Below are 14,461 nucleotides of genomic sequence, written 5' to 3'. Positions count from 1 at the left end.
GGGTAGCAGCAAGTACCAATTGTGAAGCCATCTAACTGCTAATATTTGTATACCATGTTTACACTTCACAAAGAACTTTCACAGACATCATTCCATTTATTCCTTACTACAGCTTTATAAACTATACTTTACAAAAGAAGAAACTCAGGTCAGAGAAGTGAAGTAAATCACACAAGGCTTGAACCAAATTTATTTGCTTCTAAATTTCTGGGAATCAGAAATTCGGGGGGGGGGGCAGCAATCTGAATTTTAACAAGCCCTCTCCAAGTGATTCTGATGCGTGCTCAAGTTTGAGACCCATCCCTCTAAATGCTGCCATACATCTAAAAGATTTTCAAATTGTTTCTTTAAACTACTGACTGCTGCTTTGACTTATGTAGGGTCTTGTCTTCTAAGGCAGGCTGGGACCCTCCCTCCAACTGCCAGTGGCTTTGTATATAATAGAGAGAAACTGCTCAAATAGAATTTAGGCTCCAGGGGCAGGAACATACTACTTCATAGTGAGGAAGGTCCCAGAACAAAGAGAAAAATTCTCGGGTCACAGCTCCTCTTGTTGTGGGAATATATGAGCTGGCAAGCAGTTGCCCTATAGCTACCTCCCTTTCAGAGGTTCTTTTCACACATTTTCACACAGTTCCACAATACTCTGCATGAGCCCCTGAGAAATTTACTGCTCTGATATATTTATATTTACAAACCTCTAGTTCATAAAGCTTTCACTTCTTTGGTTTTCAATTCGGTTTTTCAAATGGTTTTAAAACAATTTACAAAAAATGCAGAATTGAAATTAAATTATTCTCCTTCTGGGGAACATGGACCGCTCTTCTCCCATCTTCCCAAACACACATGCGCGTGCACACGCACGCACACACACACACACACATACTCAATTATACACATTCTTTCCCCTTGGGATGGAGAACAAACTGATCAGCTATTTTTTTGAAACTTGGACTTGACTTAAATTGGATTTTAAATTTTATCAAGGTGATGTTTGTAAAGCTGAAACAAAACCTATACATGGATATAGATTTAACTTGAAAATGCTAAAGCTGAAAGACAGAATCATGGAATGAAAATTATGGAATATTCAAAATTCTAAGAGTGAACAGAATTTGCTGTATATCCCCTTCTGCACTGACTTCATTCATTTATTTAGTCGTTGAATGATTGATTCATTTGTTAGTCACTGAAAGCCAAGTAAGCACTGTTCAAGGTGCTGGGGCAAAGCAATGAACAAAACAGACAAGACCTCAGTTCTCATAGGTCTCAGTTCAATAAACATATGTCAGATAGTAATCAATGCTATGAAGACAGGGAAAGCAGGGCAAAGGATAGACTGACTGACAAGAGGAGCATGGAGCCAATGCTATTTTAGAGAATGAGGTCAGGAAAGGCCTCTGCTAGGAGGTGATATTTGAGCAGCAACCTAAGTGAACACAGGAAAGGAGCCAGGTGAATATCTGAAGGAAAAATATACTAGGCTGATGCATCAGCAAGGGTGATGGTCTGAAACAGAATTATCTGGCTATGGTGTAAGAACAGCATGAAAGTCAATGTGGCCAGAGTGAAATAAGCAAGACTAAGAAGAGTAGGAAATAAAGTTGGAGAAGAAGCCAGGAGCTAGGTGAGTGGATTATAAGAACTCTGGATTTAATTTTAAGAGTGATGGGAATAGACCCTGTGTCTAGTAGGTGCCAAGGAGTTTAATATGTCTGCACTATGATTATTGCCCTCAAGAAACTTACAATCTATCCATTTAGGTAAACAGACCAAATTTACAGGAGATTTGTTGTTTCACGTATACTTGTTCCCAATCTTAATAAGCCATTTTTAGTAGAAAAGAGTCCCAAAGGAGAAAAAGGTTTGCCTCCTATGCCAATTTGAGAAGGTTCTCCCACCTCACACTTCAGGCATTTTTATCTCAAAACGAGTGTTTTCTATATGTTACAAATATTAAAATATTTTTTAAAATATTTTTATTGATTTCAGAGATGGAAGGAGAGGGAGAGAGAAATAGAAACATCAATGATGAGAGAGAATCATTGATCAGCTGCCTTCTGCATGCCCCACACTGGGGATCAAATCCACGACCCAGGCATGTGTCTTGATTGGGAATCGAACCATGACCTCTTGGTTCAGAGGTTGACGCTCATCCTCTGAGCCATGCCAGCTGGGACAAATAATAAAATATGTAATACTCCATAACAACCCTATGAGGCAAGTGCTACCTTTGTCATCCCCATTTTGAAGAGGAGAAAATCAGAGGCTTGGAAAGGTTGAGTAACTTGCCCATGATCACAGAACTAAATAGTCATAGAGATGGTATTAGAACCTAGGCAGCCCGTGTTCTTAACCATTATTCTAACTGGCCTTGCCTAAAGATAGAGATAGAAGGATGGGGGCGGGGAGATGATGAATCTAAAATTGAAAATAAAAGGGAAAATCTCCCAGATGTTCTAGGTAAGCAAGAAGAGTGCTGGGGGCCCATGGTAGGCCTGGGGGGGAAAAGCCTGATCTAGCCATGGGGGAGAGCTAGAGAAGCAGGCTGAAGGATACTGCATCCACATTGGGGTCCATAAGGAGTGTGAATGCCTAGCATTCAGGCAGGAGTGCTTTGATAATGGAGACATTTCCTGTGGTACACTGAGAGAGCACGGAAAAGAATGCATAATTTCTTAGAGCTTGCAGCCAGAGAAATCTACATAAAGGAGATCATGCTTAAAGTCTGGTCTTTAAGGAAGGATAGGAATTTATCCAGATGAAAAGTATTTCTGTAGAAGGAATAGCATGTTAAAATTATGGAAATGTGAGGAAAAATTTATATCCTGAGGGTAAAATATATGAAGAGGGGTGGTGGGAAGTAAGGCTAGAGCGGCAGGCTGGGCTAGAATGTAAAAGATCTAGGTTGTTAATGAGTTTGGACTTTTCTCACAGGCACTGGAGAGCCAGTGATAGATTTTAAGCAACACTGGCAGAACCAGATTTGCATTTTGTAAAGATGTATACTAGTATGTTAGAATTTTGTAGGGAGAAAAGAAGCAAATGAACCAGTTAGGAAATAAATGTTATAATCCAAGTTCTATAATTCAGGGATAGAGTTAAGGGGGCAGATTTGAGAATTATCTTGTCTAGGAGATAGAACCAACAAATCTTGGTGCCTGATTAGACAGATGTGAGGGGTAAAGAAGAGGAAATCCAGGATGCCTGCCAGATTTCTCATTTCAATGAATGATTCTGTCTGTCACCAATGCCAGCAGAAGAGTAGAGGGGAATTAGTCCAATTTTGGACAAGTTGATTTTTAAGTATTTCTTATTTTTTAAGCAATACTTGCAGAAGGCAAACAATTCATATAGTACAAAGGCATGTATAATGAGAAAGACTCCAGGGGGAAACACAGTAAACAGTTTCTTGTTTTTGTTTACTCCTGAGCAGCAGTATAACATAGTGTTAAGAGAATAAGCCCTGGAAACCAGACTGTCTGAATCTAAATCCTCCATTGCTAGCTGTGTGGCCTTAAACTAGTTATTTAACATCTCTGCCTCACATTAACTATAAAATGGGCATTATAATAATACTGTTCAGAACCTTGCTGTTTCTGCTTAACAATACATCTGGAAGATAAGTTCCTATCTGCATGTACTTTTTCACAGATTTTTAATAACTGCACAGTATTGCACTGTCTGGATTTTTCATAGTTTATTTACCCTTTATCCAATTAAGGAACACTGAGGTTGTTTCTAATTTTTGCTAACACAAATATTGCTGCAATGAATACCTTTGTACATCTTTACATACATGCATGGCTATATCTGTTAGATAAATTCCTACAAACGGAATTTTGGTTCAAAGAGTATGCAAATGTTTAGTTGTTGTAAAGTCTCCTGAAATCCAAAGAGGTTATGCTAATTTGTACTTCCACTAACAATATATTAGAGCAGTGCTTTTCAAACTTTCATGTGCAAACAAATGACCTGGAGATCTCATTAAAATGCAGATTCTGATTCAATGGGTCTGGGATGGGGCTGCATTTCTAATAAGCTCTTGGTTGATACAGATACTGCTGGTCCTAGGATCACATTTTGAGTAGCAAGATATATAGAAAGGTAAAAGTATGTGTTTCTCAACATGCTTGCCAAAAAAATAGATATATTAAATGCTCTGTTTTTTTGCCATTCTGATAAGTGAAAGTTGTAATTTAAGGTGAAAGTTGTTGCTTAAATTAATTTATATTTCTTTAATTATTTGTGTTCTTGAGCATCTTTTCATTTATTTTTTTATAAACCAACTTTTTCTCCAGACTGCCTGCTTAGTTCCTTTTTTCCTCCTTCAAATGGTTTGTTGGTATATTCTTTAGAAATTTTCAATCTCACAATCTCTTTATATATTAAGAGAACCTTTTTCAACATGTAAGGTCCCTTTCTCCATTAATACTCTTCTTTTTTCAGCTCTTTCCTGAATCAGCTTATACATTTATATTTCCATATGTGTTTTAGAATCAGTTTGAGCATGTTGCATTATGATTTGTTTGGGAAACTACTTGATGGAGAAGTGTAATATGCAGTTGAAAATGATAATCTGAAATTTAGGAGTGTGGTCTTCTCTGGATATCGATATCTGGCAGTCATTAGTGATACCCAAAGTCTCAGAGAAATGTTTAAATGAGAAAGAAGGTCTAAGACAGAACTCTAGGTAGTGGTTGTCAAAGTTCAGTCCTCAGTCTAGTAGCACCAGCATTACCTGACAATTTATTGGTCAGAAACTCTCCAGAGGATTTAATGCACACTCAAGTTTGAGGACTACTGTTTTAGGATATATAAGTGGTTAAGAGATAAATTAAGGAAGAAGAGCTAAAAATAATTAGTAGGAATAAAACCCTGAAAAAAATTGTTTGATAATTAATCAAAGGGAAGAAATTTCCAGAAAGAAGAGCTCATCCAACTACTATTTCCAAAAGGGTTTTATACATATCACCTATTTACTCATATAAATCTGTAAAGTAGATATCATTATTCCCATCTTATAGATGAGGAAGTTATGATTAAGTAACTTATAAAAGGTCAGCCAGTGGATATGTTATTTGACACTAGTTCCGTTATATAACAAGGGCTATCTATGTTCTTTCCACTGTATTACACTACTGGAAACTACTATTGAAAAATGCCCACTGGAAAAAGATAAGGAAAGTTGCTCCTTGATATTTTTTTGCAGTCTGGAGGACATAATTCATTTTGGAACTATATAGAAAACAGTCGTGGTACAGGCAGAAGCCAGGTTGTAGTAAGGAGATGGGAGATAAGAGAACGGAGACAATGAATGTTAAGAATACTTTTTAAGAGCCTAAGAAGCCTGGCTGTGAAAGTAAAAAGACTGGTAGTTGGGGAGTGGGAAAAGATGGCAGCTGGTAGGACAGAGGTGAGGGATAGGAAGTGAGTGAGTGACGGGATGAAAGGAGAGAGTGTGGATGTGTGTGGTGTGTGTGTGTGAGTGAATGAGGGACAGTTAAATCCGACAGGAGTAGCAGGGGCTAGCAGACCAGGCTCTCTTGGACAGGGAGAGACTACCACCTCTGCGGGCACTCCCTGGACTGCGGGACTCGGGCACAGAGCCCACGCCATCTTGAAGGGGAGAGCGGCCTCTTCTAGGAACTCATCAACCCCACCACTCAGATAGGCCTTGGACACTGCCCACAACCCAGCAGCCACTCCAGCCAAAATCCTGCTGCCCCACCCACAGACCCACGGACCCTGGGACCTCCACCTCCAAAGGTGCACTGCTCCCACAGCAGTAAGTGCAACTTCCCCTCTCCCCAGTGGCAGAACTCTGGATGCCACATTCACGTGTTTCCAACATTCGTGCATTTCCAACATTCGCGCATTTCCAACATTTGCACGTTTCCAGCGTGCAGGCTTCAGGGCACACCACTCCATAGGCAGCTCTTGGATGCCGCTGTGAACCCCTGCTGGGTGTGATTTTGAACAGACAGGGGCACACTGCCCCACAGTAGAAATTCTGAATTCCCGCATCCTGAGTAACTGCCTACAGACAACCCAGCTGCGCATCTTTAGTGCCAGGGACCCTCAGAGTGCATCAGAGCTCTGCGCTGGCAAACTCACCACCACAGTCGCACATTTCCAATGAGCAAGCACCTAGACCCCATCTATCCACAAGGCGCTCATGGGAGCCGCTGCAAACTCCTGCTAGGTGCAATCTTGGACAAACATGGATGCACTTTCTCCGGCAGTAGAAATTCTGAATTCACTCACCCTGGATACCTGCCCACAGAAACCTCAATTACATGGTTTCAGTATCAGGGCCCTTCAGAGTGCTTCAGTATGCCACACTGGCAAACGCACCACTGGTGCCTCTGTAAACCTCCACTGGGAGCGCGCGCCTATCCACCACAGATGCAGCAGCAAAAACTGAGTCTGCCCAACCCACAGCTGCAGAACTCTGGACACTAGAGTTGCACGCTCTTCCAGTGCCACTGTGAGTCCCCGCTGGGCACGCGAGACTTCAACCAAGGGCATAAGACAGCAAAAATTGGTACACCCCCCTCCACGGCTGCTGCTGACATCTAGACACCACAGATGCACATTTCCAGCTCATAGGCCTACATCAAGACAACCCAAATAGCTCAAGTAGGAAGCTACGCTAGATTACCAAGCCCCAGAGACCTGAGAGATCACAACAGTAGCACCATCCCCAAAAGAATATGGGTAGCAAAGCAATCGGATCTACAGTTAAAACATTACAGCAAAACATTGGAAGACAAAAAAGCAATCCCCAAAGGAAAGAAAAAAAAAGAATCACCAGAAAGAGTTAAATGAAACTGAGGCTAGAAACATATCAGAGAAAGAATTCAGAGTAATGGTTATAAGGATGCTCAAACGGCTGGATGACAAATACATACAACTCAATGAGAATTATAAGGAGCTGAATGAGAATGTCACCAACATGAAAAGGAACCAAGAGATGAAGAATGACATAGTTGCAATAAAGAACACAATGGAAGGTTTAAACAGTAGACTACAAGAGGCTGAGGACTGCATCAGCAAATTAGAAGACAAGGTAGGAAAAAAACACACAAACACAGCAACAATTGGAAAGAAGATTTAAAAAGCAGGAGGAGAGCCTAAGGGAGCTTTGGAACAACACAAAACAAAACAATATTTGCATAATAGGGGTACCAGAAGGAGAGGAAGAGAAGCAAGGAATAGAAAACCTGTTTGAAGAAATAATGACAGAAAACTTCCCTGATATTGGCAAGAAAAAAACTATGCAAGTCCAAGAAGCACAGAATCCCAAACAAGATGAACCCCAAAAGACTGACACCAAGACACATCATAATTAAATTGGCAAACACCAACAACAAACTAAGAATCTTAAAGGTTGCCAGAGAGAGACAGAAAGTTACCTACAAGGGAGCTCCTATTAGAATATCAACTGACTTCTCAACAGAAACACACCAGGCAAGAAGGGAATGGAATGAAATATACAAAGTGATGCAAAGCAAGGGACTGAATCCAAGAATACTATACCCAGCAAGGCTATCATTCAAAATTAAAGGTGGAATCAGGAGCTTCACAGACAAAAAAGGGCTAAGAGAGTTTATTACTACCAAGCCAGCAATGCAAGAAATGCTAAAGGGACTGCTTTAAAAAGGAGAAACAGAAAGGCAAGAAGAAGCACAAACATTAAGGATAAAAATGACAACAAACACTTATCCTATCTAATAAAGAGAGAATATGCAAATTGACCATCACACATCACAAAGATGGTGGCACCTAGTCCCCTCAGCCCTGCTGGAGTCCCCCAGTCCTTTCAGCATTGCCGGGGGGCAGCAGGTGCACAGCGCAGCCGGACCCGCCCTCAGCCCCCCAGCCGCCCAGGGCCGGCCCAAGGCACAGGCAAGCCTTGAATGGCAGCTGCCCAGTCGACGCCCGAGGTGCAGGCAGGCCTCAGATGTCAGCTGCCCAGCAGCCGCCCAGGGTGGGCCTGAGGCACAGGCAAGCCTTGGATGGCCGGGCTGAGGAACCCCCCACCAATGCATGAATTTTCATGCACTGGGCCTCTAGTCAATAATAACATTAAACATAAATGGATTAAATGCACCAACCAAAAGAAATAGGGTAGGTGAATGGATAAGAAAACATGACACACATATTTGCTGTCTGCAAGAGACCCACCTCAGGACAAAGGATTCACACAGACTGAGAGTGAAGGGATAGAAAATTTTTTCAGGCAAAGGGAAATGAGAACAAAGCTGGGGTTGTGATACTTATATCTGACAAAATAGACCTCAAAGTAAAGGCCATAACAAGAGGTAAGGAAGGCCACTACATTATACTAAAGGAATCGATTCAACAAGAAGATATAACTCTGGTAAACATATATGCACCCAATCTAGGAACACCCACATACATAAAACAACTTCTGGAAGATATCAAGGGAGAGATCGATAGCAATACAATCATAGTAGGGGACTTTACTACCCCACTGACACCACTGGATAAATCCTCTAAACAAAAAATCAGCAAAGAACCAGCAATCCTAAATGACTCACTAGATCAGATGTACTTAATTGACATCTTCAGAATATTTCACCCCAAAGCTACAGAATATACATTCTTCTCCAGTGCACATGGGACATTTTCAAAGATAGACTACATATTAGGACACAGGAAAAGTCTCTTTAAATTCAAGAGGATAGAAATCATAACAAGCATCTTCTCAGATCACAATGGCATAAAACTAGAAATCAACTACAACAAAAACAATGAAAAAAAAATCAAACACTTGGAGGATAAACAACATGCTATTAAACAATGATTAGGTTACCAAAGAGATCAAAGACGAAATAAAAAGCATCCTGGAAACAAATGACAATGAAAACACAACAATCCAAAATCTATGGGACACAATGAAAGCAGTCCTGAGAGGGAAGTTCATAGCTCTACAGGTCTACCTCAAAAAAACAAGAAAAACTGGTAATAAATTATCTAACCTTACAGCTTAAAGAATTAGAGAGCAACAAGAAAAGCCCACAGTATCCAGAAGGAAGGAAATAATAAAGATCAGAGCAGAAATAAACGACATAGAGACCGCCCCCCCCCCCCAAAAAAAAAACCACAATACAAAAGATCAATGAAACCACAAGCTGGTACTTTCAAAGGCTAAACAAAATTGATGAACATCTCGCCAGGCTCACCAAGAAACAAAGAGAGAGGACCCAAATGAACAAAATCAGAAATGAAAGAGGTGAAGTAACAACTGACCCTACTGATATACAAAGGATTGTAAAAAAAAAAAAAAAAAAAATACTACAAACAACTCTACTCCAAAAAACTGGACAACCTCAATGAAATGGACACATTCCTAGAAAAATAAAAGCTTCCAAAACTCAATCAGGAAGAATCAAAAAACCTCAATAGGCAGATAACTACTGATGAAATTGAAACAGTAATCAAAAAGCTTCCAGCAAACAAAAGCCATGGACCAGATGGCTTCACAGGGAAGTTTTACCGAACATTCAAAGAAGCACTAAAACCAATCCTTCTCAGACTATTCCAAAAAATTCAAGAGGTAGGCACACTTCCAAGCTCTTTCTATGAAGCCAGCATTACCCTAATCCCAAAACCAGATAAAGACACCACAACAAAAGAGAATTACAGGCCAATATCCCTGATGAACAAAGATGCTAAAATCCTCAACAAAATTCTAGCAAACCGGATCCAGCATTACATTAGAAAAATTATACACAATGACCAAGTGGGATTTATTCCAGGGATGCAAGGCTGGTACAATATCTGCAAATCAATAAACGTGATACACCACATAAACAAACTGAGAGACAAAAATCACATAATCATATCGATTGATGCAGAAAAGGCATTTGACAAAGTCCAGCACCCTTTTCTGATAAAAATGCTCAGAAAAGTGGGAATAGAAGGATCATACCTCAACATAATAAAAGCCTTATATGACAAACCTACAGCAAACATCATACTTAATGGACAAAAACTAAAACCATTTCCCTTAAGAACAGGAAAAAAGACAGGGATGCCTGCTTTCACCACTCCTGTTCAACATAGTACTAGAAGTACTTGCCATAGTGATCAGACAAGAAGAAATAAAAGGCATCCAAATTGGAAAAGAAGTAAAATTGTCATTATTCACAGATGACATGACATTGTACATAGAAAACTCTAAAGACTCCATCAAAAAATTATTAGACTTAATAAACGAATTTGGCAATGTAGCAGGGTACAAAATTAACAACAGGAAATCTATGGCATTTTTATACAGCAATAGTGAACTTACAGAAAGATACATTTTTTAAAAATCCCATTTACCATTGCACAAAAAAATTAAGATACCTAGGAATAAACTTAACTAAGGAGGTAAAAGACCTGTAGTCAGAAAACTACAAGACATTGAAAAAAGAGATAGAGGAAGACATAAACAGATGGAAGAACATATCGTGCTCATGGATTGGTAGAATCAACATCATTAAAATGTCCATACTACCCAAAGCAATCTATAAATTCAATGCACTCCCCATTAAAATAACAACAGCATATTTCACAGATCTAGAAAGAACTCTCCAAAAATTCATCTGGAACAAAAAAAAAAAAAAAAACAAAAAACAAAAAAAGAAAACAAAAACAAAAAAAAAAAAACGAATAGCTGCAGCGATTCTGAGAAAAGAAGAACAAAGTAGGAGGGATGTCAATACCAGATATCAACATGTATTACAAAGCCACTGTTCTCAAAACTGCCTGGTACTGGCACAAGAACAAACATATAGACCAATGGAATAGAATAGAGAACCCAGAAATTGACCCAAACCACTATGCTCAATTAATATTTGACAAAGAAGACAAGAACATACAGTGGAGTCAAGATAGTCTCTTCAATAAATGGTGCTGGGAAACTCGGTCAGACACATGCAAAAAAATGAAACTACACCACCAACTTACACCATACACAAAAATAAATTCAAAATGGATAAAGGACTTAAATGTAAGACGGGAAACCATAAAAAATATTATAGGAATCCACAGGCAGCAAGATCTCAGATATATGCTGAAGCAATATCTTCACCAACATAGCTCCTAGGGGCAATGGAAGCTAAAGGGAAAATAAACAAATGGGACTACATCAAAATAAAAAGCTTCTGCACAGCAAAAGAAACCATCAACAAAACAAGAAAACTCACTGCATGGGAGAACATATTTGCCAATGTTATCACCAATAAGGGTTTAATCTCCAACATTTACAGGGAACTCATGCAACTTAACAAAACGAAGACAAACAACCCAATAAAAAAATGGGCAACAGATCTAAATAGATACGTTTCAAAAGAAGACATAAGGAAGGACAAGAAACATATGAAAACATGCTCAAAGTCACTAATTATCCGAGAAATGCAAATCAAAATGACAATGAGGTACCATCTCACACCTGTCAGAATGGCTATCATCAACAAATCAACAAATGACAAATGCTGGCGAAGATGTGGAGAAAAAGGAACACTGGTACACTGCTGATGGGAATGCAGACTGGTGCAGCCACTGTGGAGGACAGTATGGAGTTTCCTCAAAAAACTAAAAATGGAACTTCCATTTGACCCAGTGATCCCACTCCCTAGGAATATATCCTAAGAAACTAGAAACACCAATCAGAAAGGATATATGCACCCCTATGTTCATAGAAGCACAATTTACAATAGCTAAGATTTGGAATCAGCCTAAGTGCCCATTAGCAGATGAGTCGATTAAAAAACTTTTGTACATCTACACAATGGAATACTATGCCGCAGTAAAAAGGAAGGAACTCCTATCATTTGCAACAGCATGGATGGAGCTGGAGAGCATTATGCTAAGTGAAATTAGTCAGTCAGAGAAAGATATATATCACATGGTCTCACTCATTTGTGGATTATAACAAACAATATAAACTGATGTACAAAAACAGATATAGAAACAGAGAAGCATCGATCATATGCTCAAACCTCAACGGGAAGGTAGAGAGGGTGGGGGTAAAGGGGAGAGATCAACCAAAGGACTTGTATACATGCATATAAGCATAAGCAATGGACACACACAACAGGGGGTGAGAGTGAGGGCAAGACTGGGGGTATGAGTGTTGGGGTCCAGCCCCAGCAGGTCCAGGGGTTCCCAAAGGTATGGACGGAGTCGGCAAAGAAGGAATGACACGGAGACAGCGTTCAGTTGATCAGCATAGCCAGGTTCTTTTGCCAGGTTCTCTCTTTATTCTTCTGTTACATCTGTATTTATACCAGTTGATTTTAATCCTATCCATTCTATTCCAAAGGTTAGGGCATTTGTTATCTCCATTCCAAGGTCACTACTCTATTTTTCTGTTAAGCTACAAGGAAGTAACTGAAGGAGATTGTCCTAAGTAAAGATTGTGTAGCTTAAGCATGATTGTCTGTAGTTAAAGTGATTAATTACCTGCCTGGCACTTAGTTAAGGGGTTTTATTCCCTTCCTTAGTCCTGTTAATCCCTAACTCCAGGGGAAAATCCCCACCTGGGGAAACAACCTTTCTCGGAGAGGTGACCTTGGTTAAAACACATAGCGCTAAGAAGGGGAGCAAACATACTAAGAACAGTATGCCATATATACCAGGTCTCTTGAAACATATGCTGTGCAGATGTTTCTTCCCTGCAGCGACTGTGTCAAACAGCAAGGATGGACTGGCTTCTGGCAGATGAGGAGACAATGGGGGGATAGACACATTTGTAATACCTTAATCAATAAAAATTTTTTTAAAAGACTGGTAGTTGGAGAAGGATGAAGGTTAAGGGCAGGTGATGTTTGTTTGTTTGTTTGTTTATTTATTTATTTATTTATTTATTTTACTGTCTTTTTTATTATATATTTTTTTATTGCTTAAATTATTACAAAGAGTATTACATATGTCTCCTTCTTTTTCCCTCCCTTGACATCCCCCCGGCCTCCCTACCCCCTAGTGTCTTATGTCCATTGGTTATGCTTATATGCATGCATACAAGTCCTTCGGTTGATCTCTTACCCCCCCTTTCCGCCCCTTAACCCTCCCCAGCCTTCCCGCTGTAGTTTGACAGTCTGTTTGATGCTGTTCTGCCTCTGTATCTATATTTGTTCATCAGTTTATAATGGTCTTTATTATCCATAAATGAGTGAGATCATGTGGTATTTAAAATTTCTTTATTGATTAAGCCAGTGGTTCTCAACCTTCAGGCCCTTTAAATACAGTTCCTCATGTTGTGACCCAACCATAAAATTATTTTTGTTGCTACTTCATAACTGTAATGTTGCTACTGTTATGAATCGTAATGTAAATATCTGATATGCAGGATGGTCTTAGGCGACCCCTGTGAAAGGGTCGTTCGACTGCCAAAGGGGTCGCGACCCACAGGTTGAGAACCACTGGATTAAGGTATTACATATGTGTCCTTATCTCCCCATTACCCCCCAACCCCCCCACTTATTCCCTCACCCCCCTGTAGTCTGTGTCCATTGGTTATGCTTATATGCATGCATAAAAGTCCTTTGGTTGATCTCTCCCCTTTACCCCCACTCTCCCCTACCTTCCCTCTGAGGTTTGACGGTCTGATTGATGTTTCTGTGTCTCTGGATCTGCTTTTGTTCATCAGTGTATGTTGTTCATTATATTCCACAAATGAGTGAGATCATGTGACATTTATCTTTCTCCGACTGGCTTATTTCACTTAGCATAATGCTCTCCAGTTCCATCCATGCTGTTGCAAATGGTAAGAATTCCTTCTTTTTTACAGCAGCGTAGTATTCCATCGTGTAGATGTACCACAGTTTTCTAATCCACTCATCTGCTGATGGGCACTTAGGCTGTTTCTAAATCTTAGCTATGGGTGAATTGTGCTGCTATGAACATAGGGGTGCATATATCCTTTCTGATTGGTGTTTCTAGCTTCTTGGGATATATTTCTAGGAGTGGGATTAATGGATCAAATGGGAGCTCCATTTTTAGTTTTTGAAGAAACTCCATACTGTTCTCCACAGTGGCTGCACCAGTCTGCATTCCCACCAGCAGTGCACGAGGTTTCCTATGCAACTCACACCAATTTTCCACAAACACCAGTTTCATTATTATTTACCTACTCATAATTCTGCAATAGCTCCCCATTGCTTACTAAATAAAGTTTTTAGTTTAAAGGCTGTTTTGAACCTTCTTTAGATTGTTCACATTTACCTTACTGACCCCCTATGTAAGTCTTAAGCTGTATTTGGACTCCTTAATATTCCCCAAACCTACATTTCTCTTCATCCTCTCTATGCCTTCTTACACACCATTTAGGAATTGGTCAAGCCACTTACCTTTTTGTAATCTATACAACCACTTACTGCTAGTATCATTCATTTGAACACTCATCTACCTCCTTGCTCAACCATTTCACCTATATGTGTCTTAT

The 14,461-nt window shown here is 39.8% G+C and overlaps 1 protein-coding gene across 1 annotated transcript in view; it reads right to left on the bottom strand.

Annotated features, from left to right (window-relative positions):
• The window catches only part of SHROOM4 (shroom family member 4), a gene marked incomplete at its 3' end in the record, with an annotated part of 210,624 nt that overhangs the window by 60,802 nt on the left and 135,361 nt on the right, over positions 1-14,461 (bottom strand). The gene's annotated exons all lie outside the window — the stretch shown is intronic.

The sequence above is a fragment of the Myotis nattereri genome (genome assembly GCF_964212035.1).
Source record: "Myotis nattereri genome assembly, chromosome: X".
Lineage (NCBI taxonomy): Eukaryota > Metazoa > Chordata > Mammalia > Chiroptera > Vespertilionidae > Myotis > Myotis nattereri.
The sequence above is the reverse complement of the archived record's forward strand: the minus strand, read 5'-3'. Positions and strand labels throughout refer to the sequence as shown.